This window comes from Anomaloglossus baeobatrachus, chromosome 3 (genome assembly GCF_048569485.1).
Source record: "Anomaloglossus baeobatrachus isolate aAnoBae1 chromosome 3, aAnoBae1.hap1, whole genome shotgun sequence".
Taxonomy (NCBI): domain Eukaryota; kingdom Metazoa; phylum Chordata; class Amphibia; order Anura; family Aromobatidae; genus Anomaloglossus; species Anomaloglossus baeobatrachus.
Genome location: NC_134355.1, coordinates 69917069 through 69943446, shown reverse-complemented (window position 1 = coordinate 69943446; position 26378 = coordinate 69917069). Strand labels below are relative to the sequence as shown.

The following is a 26378-nucleotide window of genomic DNA, read 5'->3' as shown; positions in this document are numbered from 1 at the left end:
TTTTGTTGTTTTTTTTAAATTTAGAATAACTCAATGGGATCCGTCAGAATTTATTTGGATCTGTCAGTGAAGTCTCCAGCATAGACAGAAACAACTAGTACGAACAGAGCCTTAAGCTGGGTTCACACATAGCGACAACGACGTCGCTGTTACGTCACCATTTTCTGTGACGTAACAGCGACCTTGTAAGTCGCTGTTATGATCGCTGCTTAGCTGTCAAACACAGCAGCCGAAGCAGCGATCATAACGACACGTGTCGCTGTGGTACATGTGCAGAGAGCAGGGAGCCGCGCACACTGCTTAGCGCTGGCTCCCTGCACTCCTAGCTACAGAACACATCGGGTTAATTACCCGATGTATACTGCAGTTACATGTGCAGAGAGCAGGAGCCGGCACTGGCAGCGAGGGCGGACGCTGGTAACGAAGGTAAATATCGGGTAACCAGGGAAAAGTCTTCCCTTGGTTACAGTTTACCGCAGCTGCCAGACGCCGGCTCCTGCTCCCTGCTCACTTCATTTCGTCGCTCTCTCGCTGTCACACACAGCGATGTGTGAGTCACAGCGGGAGAGCGACGACCAAAAAAATGAAGCTGGACATTCAGCAACGACCGGCGACCTCACAGCAGGGGCCAGGTCGTTGCTGGATGTCACACACATCGACAGCGGCGTCGCTGCAACGTCACAGAAAATGGTTACGTAGCAGCGACGTCGCTGTGTGTGACACCACCCTTAGGGTACGGTTCCACTAGTGTATAGCTTTGATGTGAGCATTGGAAGCGATATGCTAATGACCCTCTGCTGCAAGCGTCAGCCAAGGGTCATGTGATCTTGCACTCACATCACAAGTGCGGAGAAGAGGGATGGAGCACTTTCTCCCCATCTCGTCTCTGCTTACAATCGCCCTGCAGTCGGATGACATGCGAGTCCAGTGTAATGTTTTACGCGCTCCCATAGACTTGTATGGGGGGTGCGTGAGCCGAGAATTGCTACTAAAACACAACATGCTGCGATTCATTCCACATGCCGGTATAGCATGAGAAATTAATTGCAGATGGACACTGCCCCATAGTTTTGCACTGGTGTGAGTGTAGCCTGATGTTTTATCGGATTGCACTCGTCCCTGCAAAATGCAAGTGGAACAGTACCCTTAGGCTATGTTCACACACTGCGTTTTTTACCTGCGTTTTTGGTCCGTTTTTGCTGCAGAAATTTGAGAAATTCTTGTAACCTTTCTGCAGACATTCCCCAGCAAAACCTATGGCAAAAAAAATTAGCTGTGCGCACACTGCGTTTTTTTCTTAAGAAAATTCTTTCAGTAGATTTTCTTAAGAAAAAGAATGAGCATGTCACTTCTTTTCTGCAGCTAACCGTTATTTGCCATATATAATTGGCACAATAACGCAGGGAGCAACCAGCGGTAAAAACGCACCAAAAACGCACCGAAAACGCGGCAAAAACTCAGGTGCGTTTTTTTAACACAGGTGCACTCTTAAGAAATTTCTTAAGAAAAATCATTTTTCTAGTGTGAACATAGCCTTACAGACACTTTGGTTCTATCACTGTCGCACTGACCATCTATAAAATGGTACAGAAAGAATACATATAAACTAATGTTCCAAGTGATTCATAGAAGATAAAATGACACATTATGTAATAAATGCCAAAAGCTGCAAATTCTCAGTTGTTGACTTGTGCAACTATTGTGAATGATTGATCACCCCTATTTAAAAACGCCCTGTAGGCTACATTTCCACGATTTGCTTTAGAAGAGTTTTTGATGTTGCAGAATTTATGCACCTTTTACTTGCAATTTTTTTTTTTTACTTTATCCATTTTTGACAGCAATTTTTGTCTCATGTTGTAAATCTAGCAGCTTTGTTTGTTACTTTCTGATATTTGGCTTTAACAAAACTTCAAAATACTTATGTACAGATTACATTTGATATGTTTACGTAGGAGGAACCGCAATAAAAAGGCACGTTCGTTTTGTACCTGTGAGTTTTCTGCATCAAATGCAAGTTTATGTAAAAAAAAAAAAAAAAAAAAAAAAAAAAAAAATATAATCTGCACTGAACACTCAGTGTACCCGCAAGAGAAATTGACATGCTGCAGATTTAAAATATCTCCGCCCGACACTGGATTTCGGCTCAGGGCGCATGACCCCGGAGTTCCAGTCATGTGCACTATGAAACCAGGTGCATCCTGGCTTTAATCTTAAGTAGTGCGCATGACCAAAACTCCGGGGTCATGCGCACTGAACCGAATCCAGCGTCGGGCGGCGATGGCAGCCGGAGAGGTGAGTGAGATCATTCTATGACTTATGACGCCCATAGAGACGTACTAACATGCTAATGGGATCGACTAGCCAGGGAAGCAACACCCAGGGGACTAGTTGCTGGCCTCATTAGCATACGATATAAGATCTTTAGCATAGATAAAGGGATCTTTAGAAAACATATTTCTAGTGTATACAGAGACTGTTAGGCAGGGATTAGCAATATGCACTCAGAACTGCTCGTGGTTCTGGGTGTATGTTGGATCTGACCGGTTCCCTTTAATTCTAATGATCCACTTCAAACAATACAATGGGAGGAAAAACAAAAAAAAATAAAATAAAATGGATTAGATAAAAACAATTGTAAATGGGGATATTTAATACTGGATTTAACTTTGCAATTTCCATTCCAAAACAGATCATTTGAGATTTTGGTTGTTTTGTTTATGGGTTTTTTTTGAGTGTGGCTGCAAGATTTACAAAACCCCAACCATATAATATAGAAAAATCTCTAGAAAAACGGTTTCCAAAAATGAGCACAATTGGACAGGGATCCACTCCGTATAAGCCAGGGCTGTGGAGTCGGTAAACGACTCCTCAGACTCCTCAGACTCCTCAGACTCCTCAGACTCCTCAGACTCCTCAGACTCCTCAGACTCCTCAGACTCCTCAGACTCCTCAGACTCCTCAGACTCCTCAGACTCCTCAGACTCCTCAATATATTGCTTATAGTTAGGTGATAAATTTATTGTAATACATGAACATGTGTGTGAACATCAGACATTTAATAAATTTTATGATACAATAATCAAGATATTTGGATAGAACATAAAATATATTTATTGGAATACAACTTTAGAACACAAACTGTAATAAATTGTAAATATGTAATATATGTAATCTACTTTATATTACATAGTTTTTTTGTGTATATATTACACATTTACAATTTATTAGTTCTCTGTTCTAAAGTTGTATTCCAATAAATATATTTTATGTTCTATCTAAATATCTTGATTATTGTATCATAAAAATAATTAAATCTCTGATGTTCACATTGTACTACAATACATTTTTCACTTAAATATAAGCATTATACTAAATATTATATTATTTAGTAAAATATTCAGCATTCTGCATTGCACTACTGTCCCCAATTTATTATATATTTTAGGAGTCTGAGTCTGTGCATTTTATACGGACTCCGACTCCACCAAAATGAGCTCCAACTCCGACTCCACAGCCCTGGTATCAGCCATATGTCATCGCCTCGTGATGTACCACTAAGGTCAGGGGGACGGGTATATCCGCAGTCACAGGGTTCAGTAACCTCTACGACAAACATTGCAGGTGGTTCCAGTCTACACGCAGCGCTCTTATCAGTGGAATGCTAATGTCAGTGCCTCCGGGTGGACAAACTCAATATAAATCAATACCCAGAAATTTAGATTAAAAAAAAACAAAAAACAAAAAAAGGTGAAGCCAAGAGCCCTGAGGCTTTGATCATTCCCACACAGATCACTAGCCAAATAAAAAAAACGTAATCCATGTCCTATTCTGGTCCTTCTATGTTAATGATACTCCGTTAAATCTATGAGAAAGTTAAATGCACAGATCTGTTTTTTGTACTTTTTTTTGGGGGGGGGGACCCTAGGCCTTAGTGGGGAATCCCTAGCTCAAGGAATTGGGATGGAGTGTGGCTAATTACACTGGTTTTCCCATTTCTTTTTGTTGACTTATTGCTACGAAACTACATCAGAAAGTACAAATATCTATTGCAGAAGCCAACAAACAGCATGAAAACAACCCAAAATATATAAAATACACACCGCTCCTAGTTGTTCGGTATAGTGCCTTGGAAAAAAAAAAAAAAAAATTATTCATACCCCCGGGAAATTTTCAACATTTTTTTCACATTACATCCACAAACTAAAATGTATTTCATTGGGAGAGGATATATACACTTCACAAATACTTGCTACTTTGTTTTATTTTTAGACCATTTATAAAACAATGCATCATACAAAGAAAAAAAAAATCTGAAAATTGAGATACATTTGTATTCAGCCCCCCTCAGTCGATACTTTGCAAGATCACCTTTTGCTGCAATTACTGCTGCATGTCTTGTGGGTATGTCTCTACCAGCTTTGCACATCTAAAAAGGTGGACATTTTTTGCCCATTTTATTTTGCTAAATAGTTCTAGCTAAGATTGGATGGAGATATCTGAACAGAAATTTTCTATTCTTGTCACAGATGCTCAATGGGATTTAGGTCTGTGCTGTGACACACATGAATAGGCTTTAATCTAAACCATCAATTGTACCTCTGGCAATATATTTAGGGTCGGTGTCCTGCTGCAAGGTGATTCTACGCCCCAGTCTTAAGTTTTTTGCAGTCTTTATCAGGTTTTCCACCAGGATTGCCCTGTATTTAGCTGCATACATCTTCTCATCAACTCTAGCCAACTTCCCTGTCCCTGCTGAAGAAAAGTCTCCCCACAGCATGATGCTGCCACCACCATGTGTGACTGTGGGGATGGTGTTTACAGGGTGATGTGAAATGTTAGTTTTCTGCCACACATTGGGTTTTGCATTTAGCCCAAAAAGTTCTACTTTGGTCTCATCTGACTAGAGCCCCTTCTTCCCCCAATCCTGGCTTTGTCCACTACACGGCCTTTAATAAAATGGCTGTTTTCTTCCACGCTTCCAAAGTCCAATAGACGAAACAAGAGTATCAGAAATGTACAAATAAATACAAAATATGGATCACTTGTGAAAAAAAAAAAAAAAGGAAGCCTGTTGCATGGACAATTTTTGGACAGTGCATGGAATAAGTTGGCTATGGCTTGCTTATAGAAGTTTGCAGAGAGAAATCACAGGGGGCTAATATTTGCTGCAGAAGAGCAGGCCATTGGCAGAATGCCATAAAAGCCAGAATTGAAAACTCTGACAGGTCCAGCGAGCTCTATACCAAACAGTAAACCGTGTACTTGCCAAAGGGTGGGGGGGGAAGGCAACTGACAAAAACTGTGGCAAGCATGATTCATTGGAACATTTGCAAAAAATTACCTGTTGCCCACTACAAGGAGATGGGCACACAGTGGAAAGAGTGAAAGTACATTCTAAAATTAACATTAAATTGTGGGACTTTTGGCCCAAAAATACCAGATGATAGCAGGGAACCACGAGCAGTTTTGGGTACACATTACTAATCCCTGCCTAACCGTCCCTGTATACACTAGCATAGATCTAGAGATCTTTAGAAAAGTATTTCTAAAGATACTTTATGATATGCTAATGAGCGAGGCGTGTCGTGTCGTGTGTATATATATATATATATACACACACATACATATATGTGTGTGTGTGTGTGTGTGTGTGTGTGTGTGTGTGTGTGTGTGTGTGTGTGTGTGTGTGTGTGTGTGTGTGTGTGTGTGTGTGTGTGTGTGTGTGTGTGTGTATATATATATATATATATATATATATATATATATATATATATATATATATATATATATATATATATATATATATATATATATATATATATATATATATATATATATATATATATATATATATATATATATATATATATATATATATATATATATATATATATATATATATATATATATATATATATATATATATATACACATACATATATATATATATACACACACACACACATATATATTTTACACACTGATATGTACACACACAAGATACAATCTATAAATTATTTATATATTATATTTTATAGAATAAAATATATTCTTATTAATAACCACCTTTACAATTACTTACTGGAACATCCTGTTAATTCAGTGTTTCTCTAAGCAGAGAAACATCAAGAGGACATTGATAGGGCTATGGAAATTAGGGTTAGGGTTAGAAAAAAGGGATGGCTTAAAAAGGGAGTTCTGAGGAAAAAAAAAAAAAAAAGGAGAAGAAGAAAAGGCCACCATGCCGTACTCTAAGACCTTTTGGACAAATTTAGCTTTAAATTGTCAGTTATAGCTATAGGAAGGGTCCCAAAGTTCAAACACCACCAGAATTATGAATGGGACATAGGTGACATGGGTCATGTTACGTTTCCAGAATTGGACCCAGGACTCGTGTCTTCGAGCAGCCTCGCTGTCTCTCCACTAGGACGACGTCCTTGTAATGACTCAGTTTCCCCACTCAGTAACGTTTTTAGCAGATAAGAGAAACTTCCTCTAAATAACTTCCAGTTTCAATTACGATATATGTCGCTGTGGGAAACGTGGTGGGTGAATGAACAGTGCGCACATCAGTCACCAACTGCAGGTGATCCGTTCTCAATGTTCCAAAGTCTCTACCCAACCCCCACCACCACTGCAGTAATAACCGGCAACATACAGCAGGTGACATAAGTATTGAACACGTCATCAATTTTCAAAGTCAATATATTTGTAAAGGTGCTATTGACATCAATTTCTCACCAGATGTTTATAATCCATCCAATCTGCACAGGTCAAGAAATCGAACCATAGGTGTCCACGAATTAAGTTATGTGTAATAATGACAAGTGACGCAGGGACAACATTTAACATGAAGAAAGAAGGGGCAAAAGGTTAGAAGGAGTCATGACACCAGCTGAAATAGAACAGTAATCAGAAAGAAATCTTGCCACTCAGTGAAAAATAATATCAGCTGGTTCAACTGATGGCGTCTCATTGCAAAAGTGCCACACAAGAAACATCTCATGATGGGTACAACTAGTGAGCTGTCCCAAGCCCCCCGCAACCTTATTGTTGCAAAACATATGGACGACATTAGTTAATGAAGAAATTCTAAACTACTGAAGGTGAGCTCTGTTGGGGCCATAATCCGGCAAAGGAAAGAAAACCATTTCACCCTAAACTGGCCACGTCCAGGTGATCTACAAGATTTCAGACAGAGGAGTGAAAATCAAAGAGTTGTCCAAAAGCCAAGGAGCACCTGTTGACAGTTACAGATAGACCTGGAATCAGCAGGTACAATAAGTAATACACTCAACCTCCATGGCCTGTATGCACGCTCACCACACAAGACTCCATTGCCGAACAAAAAGCAGGTTCAAGAGCATTTAACGTTTGCTCAACAGCATTTAGATGAGCGTGGGAAATACTGGGAGAACATAGTCTGGTCAGGTGAGACCAAAATTTAACTCTTTGGATTCCATAAAACACACCAAAAAAAAAAAAAAAGTAATCAGATATTTTTTATGGACATATTGGAAAACTATAGTAAATTATTGTTATAAGTCGTACAGGTCTACAGCCAATAATTCTGACAGGAAGACAGCAGCATTCAATATAAACTGCAAAACAATGATCATTACAAAAATCTTTGTAGATTTTTGATTGTGGTGAGTATATGGGAAAAAAACTTTTTTTCCTTAAAGGCATTAAATGTGCTGTACAGATAACAGTAAGTAACCGAGTGTGTTAGGAATCTGGCAAAAAAATAAATTATATATATATATATATATATATATATATATATATATATATATATATATATATATATATATGTGTTAATTAAATTTCACTATATGTGGATTTTGCAATAGGGAGAATTTCTAGAATTTAATACACTATGTATTTAGTCAGCATGCCATCCTCTATTGTCTCAGTAATGCACTGAAATAGTATGTTACTGGTCAGTTTTAGAGGAGCAATTAATAGTTTTTGGGGCAATAAAGAAAAAAAAAAAAAAAAACCACCATCGAAACACCCTTTATGTGAACTCCACAAGCTTCAATATCAGACATTCAACGGGAGAGGATGCTGTTACCAGAATGTTTTATGTATTCTTAACACCCCTTCCTGCACTCTACCATTACTGTAAGGCACACAACTCAGTACACTAACAAATTATTCCAGAATGAGGAGTGTTTCCCCTCCATCACCAGCAGGTGGCAGCTCTAACTTATAGCTGATTTGATGCCGTAACCGGGATCGGAGACATCTCTGATCCCACACTGCAATAACTGCAAGTGGCAGACAGAGGGTCCAATTCACACAGAGCATATCAAAGAAGGAATAAAGTATCAACTAGAACCAGCTAAACACATTTTAATAGCGAAAATGACACACACACAGACACACACACACAGACACACACACACAGACACACACACACAGACACACACACACACACAGACGTCCATGTCTCCCCAAAACAGATGTTGGAGGAAAGAAGGTGAGGGTTAAGGTACCGTCACACTAAGTGACACTCCAGCGATCCCACCAGCTATCTGACCTGGCAGGGATCGCTGGAGCGTCGCTACATGGTTGCTGATGAGCTGTCAAACAGGCAGATCTCCAGAGCGATCAGAGATCAGCAACCAGCGACCCGTGTAATGACGCTGTGCTTGGTAACCATAGTACACATCTGGTTTTAAGCAAAGCGCTTTGCTTATAGTCACCCGATGTGTACCTTGGCTACGTGTGCAGGGAGTCGGCTTCTAGAAGCTGCGAACGCTGGTTACCAAGGTAAATCTCTGGTTACCAAGCAAAGCCTTTGCTTGGTTACCCGATGTGTACCTTGGTTACCAGCGTCCACAGAAGCCGGCTACCTGCTCCCTGCACATTCAGATCGTTGCTCTCTCGCTGTCAAACACAGCGATGTGTGCTTCACAACGGGAGAGCAACAACCAAAAAATTGTCCAGGACATTCAGCAACGACCGGTGACCTCACAGCAAGGGCAAGGTCGATGTTGGATGTCACACACAGCAACATCGCTAGCAAGATTGCTGTTGCGTCACAAAAACAGTGACTCAGCAGCGATGTCGCTAGCAATGTCGCTTAGTGAAACGTGGCCTTTAGGCAGCACTAGAACACAACTATGCTTCTGAATAGAAATCTAATCAGTCTCCTGACAGCCTCCATCATCTGACTTCTCAATAAGCCACTTCACATTCTTCTCTCTGAGCTCATATGATTGCTGCTAAACATTAAGTTAATTATTGACCGAGTAACTCGGGGTTAAGTGGAAACGGCCTGCAGTATTGTAACACTGGGAGTCGGGAGTGCTTGTTATTTTTGTGCCACTGCAGCCATAAAAGAGAAAAAAAAAAAAAGCTACACAGCAGCAATACGCCGGCTACTATTACGCCACGTGCAGATTGTTTATGGTTGTCAAAAAAGATCTTAAATTGGAGACCGTTTCAGGGAATATTTTCCTCCTTTAGGTTATGAGCACACTGTCTTTTAGGTGCCGGGGCACCGGATGGGTTTACGGCAGAGCCATTATTCGTTAAAGGGGTTGTCCGGTCTCTAGGCCCTCTGCGTGACTGCAGACTCGTGAATCCTCGAGGATTTGCCAGTTTCTGAGCTAAAAACAGCGGCACGTGGCTGCAGTTGTGCGCTATACATTTTGCCGGCCAGAACCCCACTAGCGGGCACGGCCTCGATCTATACACTCCAGAACAGTCAGATTATGGCGGGGGCAGAACCTGTACAACATGAAACCTCTTCCAAGTCAGGTGCTTTCATCATGGATAAGGCATCTATATGGCCCAGTTATCAGACTGGGGAGAGAAGTCAGACATTCCAGTGGGTATACTGGTCACCAGTGGGACAAACGTGAACACAAGTGACATCTCTAAAGTACAGCGCAGTACGAGGGCCTGCCATTATATCCATGGGAGATAAGATAAAGCTGGTGCCAGAGACTTGGCTGGGGGAACGGGACACAATCACTTTAGCAAATTACCTGCCTTATGAATATAAAATAAAAATCAATCATAAATAACTACTATAATATTGATAACCTAATTTTATCCAGCAGACATTTATAACCCTCAGAGTTGAAAATTGATTTATTGGTCCCCGTTATCAGCCAATATAAACCGAGCAGATGTTCAATGGGATATTCCCATCTCCAAGAAGAGGAATATAATGAAATAAAATATAAAATACAATTATAAAATTATAATATTAGCAATTACCTCCAATTAAAAATGTAGTATGGCTCTCCTGTCACTTACCTCATGTGCAGGGCATTACAGTAGCTTAGGTATCCAAAGTTACGGCCACACATATAACATATAGGGACAGTTAGTTGCTGGTGGTTGTACCCATGGATACCTAAGCTACTGTAATGCCCTGCACATGAGGTAAGGCGGCTTTCACACTACTTTTTTTTTTAACATCCGTCATGAACGTTTTATTAACGCAAAAACTGATCCAGTGCAAATGCGTTTTCATTTCAATGCATTTGCAATGGACTCGCGTCAACATGCATTCACATGCGTTTGCGTGCGTTATAGTGAGGATCCACTGACTTGCAGTTTTTTAACTTTTTTTAAAAACGCTACTTGTAGTGTTTTTAAGCGGTGTCCAAATTCTGCAAATTGCTGGATCCTGACTATACTGCACGCAAATGCATGTGAACGCTGGCATGCTGATAGACAGGATCCTGCTTTCTCTACTGAGCATGCCCAGAAACCAGCCTCGCGTGATCAGTCTCCCTCTCTCCCCCTCCCGAGAGCGGAGGACGCTCGTAACCAATGTAAATATCGGGTAACTGCGGGCTTAGTTACCCAATGTTTACCTTGGTTACGTCTGCAGGGAGCATGCAGCCCTGCTCCTAGCAGCTGCAGACGCCCGTAACCAATGTAAATATCGGGTATCCAAGCAAGTTACCCGATGTTTACCTTGGTTACGAGCCTACACAGCTGTTAAATGTCAGCTCCCAGTCTTTCACGTTCAGTTCCCCTCAAACGTGATCACATGACTCCAATGCCCGCCCATAAACTTAAAGTGACAGGATTTCACGGTCTGTGCTTGGTTTGGACAGTCATGTGACAACAGACTCCCTTTAAAGCTGCAGAGTTTAGATGTATACGCCTTTCAGAAACGTTTTCTGCCTGCTGAAACACTCCACAGGAGAGGGTCATTAATGACTGGTAGGATGGGTACCTCAATGCATGAAGGCCGGCTTTACATAACCTACATATACTACAGAACATATCACAGCAACTTTAATGTAGAATGCTTGCACAGTTATTTTTCTTAAAAGGGAATCTGTCACCAGGTTTTTCTCTCCCATATGAGAGCAGTATAATGTAGAGACCCTGATTCCAGTGATGTGTCACTTACTGAGCTGTTTGCAATTTTTAATAAATTCAATATTTTCTCTGCTGCAGACCTAGCAGTTATACAGAGCTCATGAATATGCTGGACTAGTACTTGCAGCACGCCAAGTAGTCCTGTAATGATAATCTACTGCTGATTAAACAAGGATATCAAAACTACACTAAGCAACCCAGTAAGTGACACATTGCTGGATCAGGATCTCTGTCTCCATTATGCTGCTCTCAGATTATGAGGCAAAACCTGGTGACAGATTCCCTTTAAGAACAGTAATCCAACCAAAAAGGAAAATAAATCTGTGGACGTTATAGGGTATAACCAAGCGTGGCAAATTTGCCAATTGTCATGAACGTACCGTGGAAAAAAAAAAATTTAAACATGAAAAGCAAATTCTAAATTCAATTGTCAATTATACTGCCGATTTTAAACATAGGTTTCACCTTTTTCAATATATATGGCAAGATCCACATGCAACATGGAGAAAACAAAAGATATGTGAATATACCAAGAGCGGAAGGATAGGTTCATGTCACATATTACCCTCAGGTCAGTGGCTCCGTCTGAAGTCCTGGAAAATGGGATTCAGCATATGTATTGTTGGGGCAATTGGACATCACTCTCGGCTGCATTTCATGTGGACTCCAAGACGCAGTCAATCACATCTTGGTGCCCTCCTCAAATAAGCAGATATTACTGAAAATGATGTCTGAAAGAAGACTATGAAGACTTAACGCTATGGTCCCCTTTAGGCTGGGTTCAAACAATGCTCCACAATGGAGTTTATGTCTGAATACCCCCCCAAAAAAAAAAAAAAAAAAAAAAAAAGGACTTTGATGGAACCATTCACTTCAATGGAACCGAAAGTCACCTCTGGTTTTGTAGTATTTGCCTTTTTCCAACATGGACAAAAAAAGTATATTTTAAAAATTATTTTTTTTTAGTGATTTCACAATTTTTTTGATATTTTCCACTACACTAATCATGTTTTGCAAAAAACAAGCCCTCATATGGCCATGATGACATAGAAGAAGGGAAACAAATCTATACAGTTCTCTGAAGGAAGGGAAGGAGAAACGAAAGCACAAAAAACAGAAAAATCACCCAGGCTTAAAGGGGATCCGTTTGCTGTTGGCCCAACTGACAATCACAGGCGCCCCACCTCAACCCACACGTTATACACATTCAGCCAAACACCGACAATAGAGCAAACTGGTGCCAAACGGCTCCGGAGGCTTCTCTCCACAGAGAACAAGATTGGGAATGTTGAAATCAAACTGGCTGATTAAACCTGAATGACGAAAGTCAAGAACAGGTGAATCAGGAGGCCCCATATAAATAAGACCGTAGGCTGGTTCACCAAACATTAATATTTGGCCGGCTTAAAGAGGTTTTCTGGAAGAAGAGAAAAGGGGAACACTTTACCCAGGGAACAGGATTACAAAAAAAAAATAAATAAATAAATAAATAAATAAAATAAATGCAGTCATTATTAAAAGGGAACCTGTCAGGTCCAATATGCACCCAGAACCACGAGCAGTTCCTGGTGCATATTGCTAATCCCTGCCTAACCGTCCCTGTATACACCAGCATAGATAGAGATTTTTACAAAAAGTATTTTTAAAGATCTTTTATCATATGCTAATGAGGCCAGGGACTAGTCATGAGGGTATTCGTTCCCTTGGCTAGTCAGCCCCCTTAGCATGTTAGCACGGCCACAGGAGCATGCTAACATGCTAATGAATGCGCTGTCAGAGGCATGGTCGCTCTCACCTCTGCTGCCACCGCTGGTTTTCAGCTTAGTGCACACGATCAGAACATCAGCGGATTACAAAGTGTGAAGTCAGCAGTGAGAATAAGTGTGCTCTGTAGGTTAAAGAGCGCTCCAATTACTGCTGCGTGTGATCAACATCTCAAGCAAGAAAACCCCTTTAAAAGATGTTTTTCCGTCATGGGAAAATCCTGGTTACATGAGTGTATCATCCCCGCCACTTACTAAGGATTGTACTGAAACGGCAAGAAAAGGAAGACTCTAGTCTCCAACCTTTCCTACCAGAGAGCCACATTCAGCTCAGAGAGAGGGTTGTGAGCTACAACCATCCCCCACCGCCTTTAAAGTAGACACCCATGGCCCCCATTACTTGTGTAATGGCAGAAAGATTTTCCACAGAGATCTCATTGAGGCCATATACCAAGATCCAGGGGTTCCTAACGCAATCTAGATCTGCTGTTCTGTGTGGAACTACTCAAGTCACCATCTGGAGAACTCAAAGCTGTTTACAAGACCAGGTGCTAATGCATCTAGCTGACAGACTGCTGCGAGACACGCATCATGGGCCCACGAGCCACATGTGGCTCCCAAAGTAAAGGTTGGAGACCTCTGCTCTAGATTATGGAATATATTTTCAATTTGGAGAAAAAAAAAAAAACAAAAAAAAACACCTTAACACATTGGTGTATAGGTAAACCTCAATGTATCTCCAAACTGGATGTGAACAGAACCTTTAGGCTATGTGCCCACGCTGCGGATTTTGCGCGGATTTTCCGAAAATCTGCAGCAGCGGCACTTCCAAGCCATTTCAATGGCATTTTGGAAATGCTGTGTCCATGCTGCGGATTTTTCCGCGGCGGATTTGCCGCGGATTTTGATCCAGAAAAATCTGCAGCATGTCAATTATTGTTGCGGATTTTGGTGCGGATTTTGGGTATAGAATGGGGAAAAAAAAAAAAATCCGCATCAAAATCCGCGGCAAAAATAAGGTGCGGATTTGCCGCGAAAGTCGCGGATTTTCATGCAGAAAAATCCGCAGGTACATTCTACCGTGGACACAGCCTTATTGTAGCCACAAGTTCTCTTTTTCTTAAAGCACCACACCAGAGTTTATGGCTGTGTGTACACAGCGGGTTTTTTTACGCTGCGTTTGTGCGTTTTTGGCCGCAACACAAAAACATTTTGGTGCATTTTTGATCATTGCGTTTTTCCAATGCATTGCATGGGTGAAAAACGCAGTAAAACACGGGAAAGAATTGACATGTCCATTTTTTTTTAGCTCAAAAGCGTAGCACAAAAAAAAAAAAAAAAAAAAAAGTGTGTGTGGACAGCAAAAATGCAAAGTCATGCAGTTTTGAGCCCAAAACACACTCGAAAAACGCCACGAAAAAAAAGCTCCATGCGCACATAGCCTAAATGTAAGCCCCCTGTCCTCTGTCGTGGATTCCTTCTGGTGTTTTCATACCTTACAGACAGCACTCTGGTGTCGCCGCGCCATCTTGTGCCTGTAGCTTCTGACTGACTAGAAGTGAGAAGTTACATCACAGGCGCTCAATGCATCTCAGGGCCAGAACAAGGCTCTCATAGACTTGTATGGAGTTGTAATTTCTGGCCACACCATGAAACACTGGAGCTGCCGGAGGGTTACAAATCACAGGACTCCGACCGGAATGTCGCTAGAAAAGGATGAATTTGGTGACTAAGCTGCAGCTACCACCACTGGGCATGTTAGAATGCAGTATATAAGAGCCCAGGCCGCTGTGTAGAACGTAAAAATGACTTTAATACTCACCTAAATGGTCAGTTCGGTGCAGACTAGTCTATGGGAAAAATCTGCACAAAAAACAGCTTACCGCAAGAGAAAACGGTCATACCGCGGATAGGAATCTCACTGCAGGACAGTTTGCGCTAAGTATTAAAAACCCAGTGCGCCAGAGATTTCTATAGATCCATCCATTTTCATGGATCTGTAAGCTGCTGCGGTTTTGACGCAGCATCAAAACCTCATTGTGGGGAACGTACACATTACAATACTAATACAGACCTATATACTGACAATTCTGATCCGTGCACTGGATTAAACATCTCCAGGATTTCATTAGTGGACAGACAGTCTGCCAACACATGTCAATGTGAACAGAAGCATAGACCATAATGAGTGTAATCAATGAAAAATATGCACGTACATGAAAGGCAGGCGAGTGAACGAGGCCCTACAGCTTTCACACATGATGGTTACTCGCGCTGCGTCATTATTTCCTGTGGGGAAGACTTGTTGCACAAACAGTCTATAGTTACACCCCAGACAACTGTTGCTTAGTAAATACAAGTCGCTCCCTCCATAAAACACGCTGAAAGCCTCTGCACGTGCCGGCAGCGCGGTCAGTCGGGGACGAGCACCGGCAGCTCCACATGCCGAGACTTCACCTTGGATAATACATCAAAAATCAAGCAATAAAACGCAAAAATAAATAGTGCAACAAAGACTCATTTCTAAGGACTCGTGGTCAGACATCTTTTTTTTGTACGAGCACTATTCGTGTTTTTCGATGGAGAACACTTGTGAATAACCCCAGTCACCATTATAAGTACATGTCCATAAATCGGAGAGACAAATCCAGTAGTGATCTGTCAGATCAACAATCAGCAGAACAGAAGACTGATAAATTTGTGAAAAACGAATGAAAAAAAAAATCGGTCCATTTTTCTTTTACGTGAAAAAAAAAAAAAAAAATAAAAAAAAAAAAAAGGTGTAATTGAGGGCGAAGGACCGGCCTAACGACAAATGATTTCCCCGAGGGCCACACCTGCCATCTGACAGCCATCATCACTGAAGTGTAACCAAGAAATACAAGAGGGATTTATAAAAAAAAAATAAATAAATATATATAAAATAAAATAGCAAGACTTGCTCTGGGCCTTTCACACCTATACGATTAGCGATAATACATCAGCCACAATTACTTAACACTATGAAATTACAGCAGGTAAATAACAGAGCAGACGCTCAATAGACGCAGCCCTATTGTGATCGCAGCCGGCTATAAACACTAATTCAAGCCTGTGACAAGAGACGCCCGCTCCGTCCCCCGAGAACAACTCCGGGGAGACATCCTCCATTATCATCAAACACACCACTAATGAAACCTCACGCTCATATACAGAGGTGGAGAGCAAGGTTTCCACGAGCTTCTCTGAACACTTCCAGAAAAATTGTGGAAATACATATGGAAAAAAACAAAATAAAAACGATCAATGTTCTGTGAAAAAAAAAAAAAAAAAAAAAAAAAAACACAACCTATCATGTGCAAAGCCTGCAGATTACAGCACAGGAACCTAATATAAAAGAATAGCTTGACAAATGCTCTTTGGAGCTGAATCGTTGCGTTGTTTGTTTTTCCTTCTTTGCACATATGGCAAATTAAAAGTTTGCTCCCTTTTTGACGTTCCTATAGTGTGCGGCCTGCTGTTGGGTACACAATTTACGATACACGATGACCAATCCACTTTCCAGGACACTGTTCATGTAGGAATGTTCGGAGCTGACACCATAATGTGATGGTGCACCGAGCATTCCTACATGAACAGTGTCCTGGAGAGTGGATTGGTCATCGTGGGCCAGTTGAATGACCACGAAGGTCTCCCGATCTGACCTCCTTAGACTTACTGTATCTTTGGGGGTCATCTAAAAGGCAATGGTCTATTATGTGAAGACAACAACATGGTCAGCATCTGAAACAACGGATACTGAAAGCCTGTGCTAGCATTTTTTCTGTGTGTCAAGAATGGGAGAAGAGGGTTGCATTGACAATCCAACACAATGGGCAGCACTTTGAACACATTTTACAAGTGGTCATAAAATTGTAAATAACTAAAATAAAACCAAGCACACCATTGCTTTTCTTGTGAAAGTCTCAATAAGTTTGATGTGTTACATGCCCCTCTTCCCATTGGAAAAAATAAAGTTGGATACAAAATGGCCACCATGGTCACCACCCATCTTGAAAAGTTTCCCCCTCCCATATGCTAATGAGCCACAAACAGGAAGTCGATATCACCAACCATTCCCATTTTATTTAGGTGTATCCAAATAAGCGTCCCACCCTGTATAATGCAACAATTGAACTTGCATTCTCATATCACACAGTGATCAATTGCTGGGGATTCTCACACTCAAGAAGTGAGGAAGCTCCTTAAAGCTTTGCTTTTTAGAGAAAATGCCCTTTTATTCTCAACGAGCTTATACTTGAGATACTAAGGGCACAGATTCTTCTCGAAAGCCCAATGATCACAAATCTGTGGGTACAAAACATCAAGTACCCAAAAGCTGACATTCAACAGGAGAAGGCAGGGTCTTATCTAAGTGGGCAAGTCTGAAGTTAACCCCTTCTGCTTGATCTCAACATGTAGCACCTTCTCCCAGTAGAAAACTTGTGGTTGACAAAACAATGTTTCTTTGATTCACTTCCAGACAAAATACACCCTCACTAGTTAATGAGCGGACTCCTACCGTATTATTAGCACAGTCGGGGGCACAGCCGGCTCTCCTTATAAACCGTTCTAGCTCCGGTGTCACCTCACCAGCTTTCCACATCTCCAAGACACTGTCCTGAGAGCCCTCGGTAAGGCTGCTTTCACACATCCGTTTTTGCCGTCCGGCACAATCTGGCAAAAAAAACAAAAACTGATGCAACGAATCCGGCGCATCAGTTTTTTCCGTTTGTTCCTTCCGTTGTGCTACAGAGCATGCGCAGTTCAAAAAACTGGGTCATTGGATTCCATCATATGCCGGATCCGGCGCCCATAGGCTTCCATTATACAAATGCCGGACGGCGCGGTCTTTTTTTGCCGGAGACAAAAAAACGTTCCATGCTGCGTCCTTTCCGGCCGCCGGACAAAGACATTTCACCAGATCCGGCAGACGCCACATGCAACGCAAGGCTATCCGGCGCTAATACAAGTCAATGGGGAATAATACGGACCCGGCGCCGGATCAGTTTTATCCGTTCTTTGCCGGACGGCAAAAAACGGATGTGTGAAAGCAGCCTAAACCAGATAGGAAAAGTAAAGCAATGCAACCTACGGGCACACACATAGCGGAGTCCAATCTATTAAGTAGTAGCACAGTCATGATTTTACATAGGACTGCAGGTCAAGAGCACAAACAGGCAACTATGGGGCTCTATAGCAAAATGTGCTGTAGCGACACCCATGCGGCAGGTGTCAATTGCCGATCCAAAAAGTAAAGAAGGTAATTTCCCTCCTGCTATATCTGTATCCTGGGTGATGACTGGCTCATGTATATTTTTAGGTTCTTGCTTCACTATATACAGCATCAGCTGGGTGTAACATATCCCTCTGTGCAGCAGCTCCCAGGGCGGGCCATATACACAGGCCCAGGAGCTGTAATACTGGGGTATACACTGTGCAGATGGAGCAGAAAGACGATCCATCCTCATAAAGGGGCAGGTTCATCCGTCACCGCAGTACGCAGGACAGTTCTTCTATGGCGCGTGTATACATCACTCCTGATCAAGGGCTACAAGATCAATAGAGCAGGTTTATGAATGTTTTCATGCCCAGACCTTGGAGAAAATGCATCAAAAATGGAAAGTATTATGACAAGTCATGTTTTTGATACATTTCTAATGAGTTTCAGATACGATCAGGTCCATAAACAAAGGTTGCTGCTTAAAGAGGAATGCCGTGCACAAACATTTCAGCCGAATTCATAGTTTGGGGAGAGGGGGGGGAGGGAAGAAGAAGGGAGAAAAAAAAAAAAAAAAAAAAAAAAGGGGAAGGAGGCCGGCACGATCACATACGAACCAGAACAGCGCACACCAATGTTTTCCATACTGATTAGTCAATGTCATAAAATGAGCCGCAAACTGACTGACGGGGCCACACGACGCTCATCTGAGCCTATAGGTACAAAAAGGGGCACAGAGGAGGTGATGTCCAGTGGGACCAAAGTATCATCCAGGATGGCAGCCGATGCATATGTTGCATTTTCATACTCTTGAACCGGATTAGTAAATCTGCCCCACTCTTCATAGAGCATGAACAAGAGAGGGGGACGTTACATAATGCAGGTCCAGCAAGAGCCTTCTCACCAGCTGCTATGTCACAGGTGGATCGGGTAGACAACTTTAAGGCTACTTTCATACATCAGGTTTTTGCCATCAGGTACAATCCGGAAAAAAACGGGTAAATCGGATCCGGTACCGCATCCTTTTTATCCCCATAGACTTGCATTGTAACCGGATTGTACCTGATGGCTTTGCGTTGCATCCGGTTTTTTCCGGATGCGGCAAAATTTATCAAAGCGGCGGCCGGAGGCAACGTATCTTGCAACGTTTTTTTTGTCCGGCAAAAAAACCGCATCGCGCCGGATCCGGCGCGATACGGCGTGTTTTACAATGAAAGCCTATGGACGCCGGATCCGGCGCAATGCGGTAAAAAATGGATGCGGCTACCGGATCCGTTTTTGTAAACTGCGCATGCACCAAATTAATTAAAAAAGCTGATCCTTCAAAAAAAAAGGACAAACCGGATGCAAACCGTATCCACCGGATCCGGTTTTGTACGCATCCGGCATAATGGATCCGTTAAAAACCGGATCCGGTGGATACGGTTTGCATCCGTTTTTGCCGGATCCTTTGCATCAGGAAAAAAAAGGATTGTGCCTGAATGCAGAAAACTGATGTGTGAAAGTAGCCTAAGAGCCAGGGTGAGACCTAAAGTAGATGAGCAGGAAAAACGCCCCAAAACAGACCCCACAAATAAGAATGGCCTGGACAACTGAGCTCAGGATGCTTGGAAATGACGGAGGGGTCTTCATTGGGGGTCCCAGCTCCATAACCTGAACTCACCAGCTCTTGGTCAATATCATCGATGATGAGGATGATGAGGTTTGCTGTTCCAAACCGCAGTATGAAAGTCACAGCAGCCATCAAATGTTTAATACAAATAAAGTGTAAATCGTGGACAGGTGCGTGGTGGGCCTTACCCAAAGGCCTTGCTCTGATGTTGGCCAATTTGTCTTAGGCTAAGTTCACACATCCTGTGTTTTGCATCAGTCACAATCCGTAGCCTTGAGGAATTACGGAATCCTGCAAAATATTTTGCAGGAATCCTGTATTTCCCCATAGACTTCTATTAGTGACGGATTGCGACTGATGACCCTGCGTTGCATCCGCTGTGTCGCGGTCCGTCGTTTTTGACTGACCGCCGAGCGGGGAGCAACGCAGAATGTAACGTTTTTCGGGCCGTCAAAATTAACGCGCCGCGCAGGAATCCGTCGCCATCCGTCAAGCTTGTAATGCATGTCTATGGTGCTGGATTCCGTCGTAATCCGTCTTACAACGGAATCCAGCGCAGGATTCCGTCATGCTCTACTGAGCATGCCCAGCATGCTTGGCACGTCCACTGGGCTGTCCCAAACACAGACGGATCATGACTGATCCGTCAAAAAACGGACGCACAGCGGATGTAACGGACGCAACTGATCCGTTTTTTCACAGGAATCCTGTGAAAGGAATCCTGTGAAAAACACATCAGTTGCATCAGTTGACATCTTGAAAATGAATGATCCGTTGCTGACGGACCTGACGGATTGAAAACACAGGATGTGTGAACTTAGCCTTACAAAAAAAATAAAATGACAACACACCCATTAGTCTGTAAAACATGACTAGAAGTACATTAACACACAAGGTCTGAACGAAGATGTACACTCTGCACCTACGATCAGGGCCGCCACGTGAAACTTTTGGTCCCAAGTGCAGAATCCCCATCAGAGCCCCCAAATTCATCCCAGAGCCCACCCACCCCCAACTGCATCCCAGAAGCTCCCAACCCTATCCCTGAACATCCCACCCCTAGTCTCCATTCAGGAGCACCCCAGCCTCCATCCCAGAGCCCACACACACCTTATCCCTGAACATCCCACCCCCAGTCTCCACCCAGGAGCACATTCCAAACTCCACCCCAGAGGCAAATACATATACACACACACACACAACCCTAATGTCCATCCCAGAGCCCACCCCTAACTGCATCCCAGAAGCTCCCAACCCTATCCCTGAACATCCCACCCCTAGTCTCTATTCAGGAGCACCAGAGCCTCCATCCCAGAGCCCACACACACACACCTTGTCCCTGAACATCCCACCCCCAGTCTCCACCCAGGAGCACCCCTCCAAACTCCACCCCAGAGGCAAAATACATACACACACCCCTAATCTCCATCCCAGAAGCTCCCAACCCACACCCCCAGTTTCCAGCCAGGAGCACCCCCCCAAACTACATCCCAGAGGCAATATACACACACACACACAACACCTTTCATCCCAGAGCGCACCCCCCCCCCCAAATGCATCTCAGATCCCCCTCAGTCTCCATCCCAGAGCATCGATCTTCTCATTTGGGACATCTTGGATCCCCCCAGCTCCAGACTGCCCCCCTCTGCCAGGAGACTTCATCTGATAGACATTTGCATCATGGACCAAGTACAGTTGTCAGACTTCATCACGAGAGTTTCCAATTTGTAAACATTTGTATCTATTTACAAACAAAATGGAAGGTGGCAGAAATAATTGGGGCAGCTCAGCATTACAGGGGGTCCTGGAGAGGGAGCATTACAGGGGGTCCTGGAGAGGGAGCATTACAGGGGGTCCTGGAGAGGGAGCATTACAGGGGGTCCTGGAGAGGGAGCATTACAGGGGGTCCTGGAGAGGGAGCATTACAGGGGGTCCTGGAGAGGGAGCATTACAGGGGGTCCTGGAGAGGGAGCATTACAGGGGGTCCTGGAGAGGGAGCATTACAGGGGGTCCTGGAGAGGGAGCATTACAGGGGGTCCTGGAGAGGGAGCATTACAGGGGGTCCTGGAGAGGGAGCATTACAGGGGGTCCTGGAGAGGGAGCATTACAGGGGGTCCTGGAGAGGGAGCATTCGGGGGTCCCTCCATCTGGAGCCACGGGGTGACTTGTGCCGTGTGTTGGGTGCAGGACGTCCGTCTTCTGCAGCAGATACAGTGTACACAGCCCTCCTGCCAAACGCTGCAGAGTCCGCACCTCAGCACATGAAGGGTTACGTAGAGCAGAGCCGGGATCCGAGCGGAGCGGCGTCCAGGGGAGGACTCTACATGAGCCTCAACACAAACATCCGGGCGGGAGGGAACTAAAGTCTGCTCCAGCGGCAGGCAGCGCGCCCGGAGAGGCTGCAGCACGCCGGACCCGACACCCTGTTGCAGCTGGGCGCTCCGCAGCATAGGCGCACGCACACCTACCTTGGGCGGGACGGCTCCTGTGCAGTGAGTGCTCCCAGGGGCTGATCATCCTCTCTGCTGCCTCATCTCCCCGCAGTCACCTGAAGAGGGTGAAGCCCGAGGTCCCGTGCGAGCGCGCAGGAGCTAGTGCCGTCCACTGATTGCACCGCACAGCCTGACGGCGAGTCACTCACAGCCGGGGCGGAGCCTGCGGTGTAGCGCATCCTTATTGGACAGTTACGGCGAAGTGGGCCGGGTATTTCTGTGAGTGACATAGCGCGGAGAAAACAATGAAGCCCCGCCCCTTACTGACACGCAGCATGGTCAAAAGAAAAAGGTAGAGCCATTGTGCACAGCAACCAATAGGAACGCTTAAAAAATGAAAGATGCATTCTGATTGGCTGATGAATGACTCTTATAAGTTGATGATTGTAGTGTGGTGAACATGTGAAACATAACTGTATGTGGTGGACTCACAGAACAGGGCAAGAGGCATCAAAAAACTATATATAGAATTTTATATATATGTGTATGTATATATATATATATATATATATATATATATAGTATATATATATATAGTATATATATGTATATATATATATATATATATATATATATATATAGTATATATATATATGTATATATATATAGTATATATATATATATATGTATATGTATTTATATATATATATATAGTATATATATATATATATATATATAGTATATATATGTATATATATAGTATATATATATGTATATGGTATATATATATATATATATATATACACACACACACACACACACACACACACACACAGTATATATATATTACCGTACACAATATAAAGATTATATTACATTACATTACAAAATATAAAAGCTTTGCCCCTAAATTTTCAATAGACGAGATCAGGGCCACTCCAAAACATTGACTTTGTTATCCTTAAGCCACTTTGTACTTAGTTTGGATGTATCCTTTAGGTCATTGTCCATTTGGCAGACCCATTTCCACCCAAGCTTTACGTTCCTGGCTGATGTCTTGAGATGTTGCTTCAGTATTACCACATAATCTTCTTTCCTCATGATGCCATCTATTTTGTGAAGTGCATCAGTCCCTCCAGCATCAAAACCACCCCACAACATGATGCTTCCACCCCCGTGTTTTACAGTTGGGATGGTGTTCTTAGGCTTCACAGCTTCTCCCTTTTTCCTCGAAATGTAAAAAAGGTCATTATGGCCAAACAGTTCAATTTTAGTTTCGTCAGACCACAAGACATGTCTACAAAAATTAAGGTCTTGTATGCATTTGCTATCATTAATCTGGTTTATGTTTTTTGGAGTAATGGCTTCTTCCTGCCTTTCAGCCCATGTTTATACAGTACTCGTTTGGATAATGACACAATCTTACCAGCTTCCGCCAGCATCTTCACAAGTTCTTTTGCTTTTGTTCTTGGGTTGATATGCACATGTCTGACTAAAGCACGTTCATCTCTGGTACACAGAACCCATCTCCTTCCTGAGCGGTATGATGGCTGAACATTCCCATCTTGTTTGTACTTGTAAATAATTGTTTGTACAGATGAATGAGGCAACTTCAGGTATCTGGAAATTTCACCCAAGGATGAACCAGACTTGTGGAAGTCCACAATTCTCTTCTTGCGATCTAGTCTGATTTCTTTTGACTTTCCTATGATACTACACAAAGAAGCAGTGTGTTTCAGGTGTGTATTAAAATACATCCACAGGTGTGTCTCTAATTAACTCATATGTTGCCAATAAACCTATCAGAAGCCTCCAAAGACATGACATCATCATATGACATCCCATATTGTTTAAATGCATAGTACTCTTAGGCTATGTGCCCACGGGAGTTTGTACCTGCGGATATATCCGCAGGTACATCCGCAGGTTTACTGCAGCTGCTCGCCGGAATCCGCAGCTATTTTTAGCTGCGGTAGTACAGCGAAATAGCTGCAGAAAACATGCGGAGATTCATGCGGCTTACCTGCGGACGTCCCAGCCTCTATCTCCATAGTGGAGGGCCGGGAATTCTGCAGGTATTTCCACAGAAAGAATTGACATGAAGTTACATGCGGCTGCGGGACATTTGCAGCATGTTCCGCAGCCGCACGTATCCGCAGCATGGACACAGCATTCCCTGTGTCCCATAGGATAACATGGGGAGTGTCTGTGTATGCTGAAACCTGCGGATTTATCTGGAAAATGCAGAAAATCTGTGGATTTCCCGCAGATAAATTCGCAGGTTTAATCTTCCGTGGACACATAGGCGGGCTTTGCACACTACGACATCGCAGGTGCGATGTCGGTGGGGTCAAACTGAAAATGACGTACTTCCGGCATTGCTTGCGACATCGTAGTGTGTAAAGGTTCGATGATACGATTAACGAGTGCAAAAGCGTCGTAATCGTATCATCGGTGCAGCGTCCGCGTAATCCATAATTACGCTGACGCGATGGTCCGATGTTGTTCCTCGCTCCTGCGGCAGCACACGTCACTGTGTGTGAAGTCGCAGGAGCGAGGAACATCTCCTACCGGCGTCACCGCGGCTTCCGTAGGATATGCGGAAGGAAGGAGGTGGGTGGGATGTTTACATCCCGCTCATCTCCGCCCCTCCGCTCCTATTGGCCGCCTGCCGTGTGACGCTGCATGACCCGCCCCCTTAATAAGGAGGCGGGTCGCCGGCCAGAGCGACGTCCCAGGACAGGTGAGTCCATGTGAAGCTGCCGTAGCGATAATGTTCGCTACGGCAGCTATGACAAGGATATCGCACCTGCGACGGGGGCGGGGACTATCGCGCTCGGCATCGCAGCATCGGCTTGCGATGTCGCAGCGTGCAAAGTACCCCTTAGTGTATGAAAACTTTTGACTTTGCAGAAAGTAATAAAAATGACTTAAAAAATTTTCTCTCTCTCATTATTCTGGTATTTGGCAAATATAAATAATTTTGGTTCCTAATTGACCTAAAACGGGAAAAGGTTATTCTGATTTAATGTCAGATAGCTAGAAAAACCTGCAGATGTGTCTTTTTAGAGAGAGGAGGGAAACTTCTGGTGCACTGCTTATAACATATCTACAGCTCTGGCATAAATTAAGAGACCACTGCAAAATTTTCAGTTTTTCAGATTTTTCTCTTTATAGGTATATTTTTGAGTAAAATGTAAATTGTTCTTTTATTATATAAACTACTGACAACGTCTCCGAATTTCCAAGCAATAAATTTGTATTTATTTTCTGAAAATGAGAAATGGTCAAATTTGGTCAAAAACTTTGCTTTGCAGGGCAAAACCCAAATGGCAAAAACAAAAACATGACAATTGTTTTTGCCATTTGGGTTTTGCACTGCAAAGCTGAGTTTTTGACCAAAGTTCTGCAACAAAAAGGCTGCAGTTTGAACTGCATAGTGCGGACAAGAAACCCAAATTCCCATAGACTTTGCTTGAAAAGCAGAACACAACCATTTTGGCATTAAACGCTGCAGTTGAAAAAGCAGCAAAAAAGCAGGTAAAAAGCAAAGTGCGCACATAGCCTAACAATCCAAATAGTTTCAGGATAGTCAAAAGGTACATATAAAGTGAAAAAAATATCCCTTTAGGCTATGTGCCCACGCTGCGGATTTACCACGGATTTTGCCGCGGATTTACCGCGGATTGTCCGAAAATCTGCAGCAGCGGCACTTCCAAGCCATTTCAATGGCATTTTGGAAATGCTGTGTCCATGCTGCGGATTTTTCCGCGGCGGATTTGCCGCGGATTTTGATCCGGAAAAATCTGCAGCATGTCAATTATTGTTGCGGATTTTGGGTATAGAATGGGGGGAAAAAAAAAAAAATCCGCATCAAAATCCACGGCAAATTCGCGGTAAATCTGCGGCAAATCCGCGGCAAAAATAAGGTGCGGATTTGCCGCGAAAGTCGCGGATTTTCATGCAGAAAA

At 43.0% G+C, this 26378-nt stretch overlaps 1 protein-coding gene across 1 annotated transcript in view; it reads right to left on the bottom strand.

Moving 5' to 3' along the window:
- Window positions 1–22591, bottom strand: part of LOC142294969 (N-acetyllactosaminide beta-1,3-N-acetylglucosaminyltransferase 2-like) — a 42060-nt gene extending 19469 nt beyond the window's left edge. The window contains exon 1 of the mRNA XM_075338044.1: window positions 22444–22591. The gene's annotated coding sequence lies outside the window, so the exon portion shown is untranslated. The remainder of the gene's footprint in view (window positions 1–22443) is intronic.
- Between the last annotated feature and the right edge of the window lie 3787 nt (window positions 22592–26378).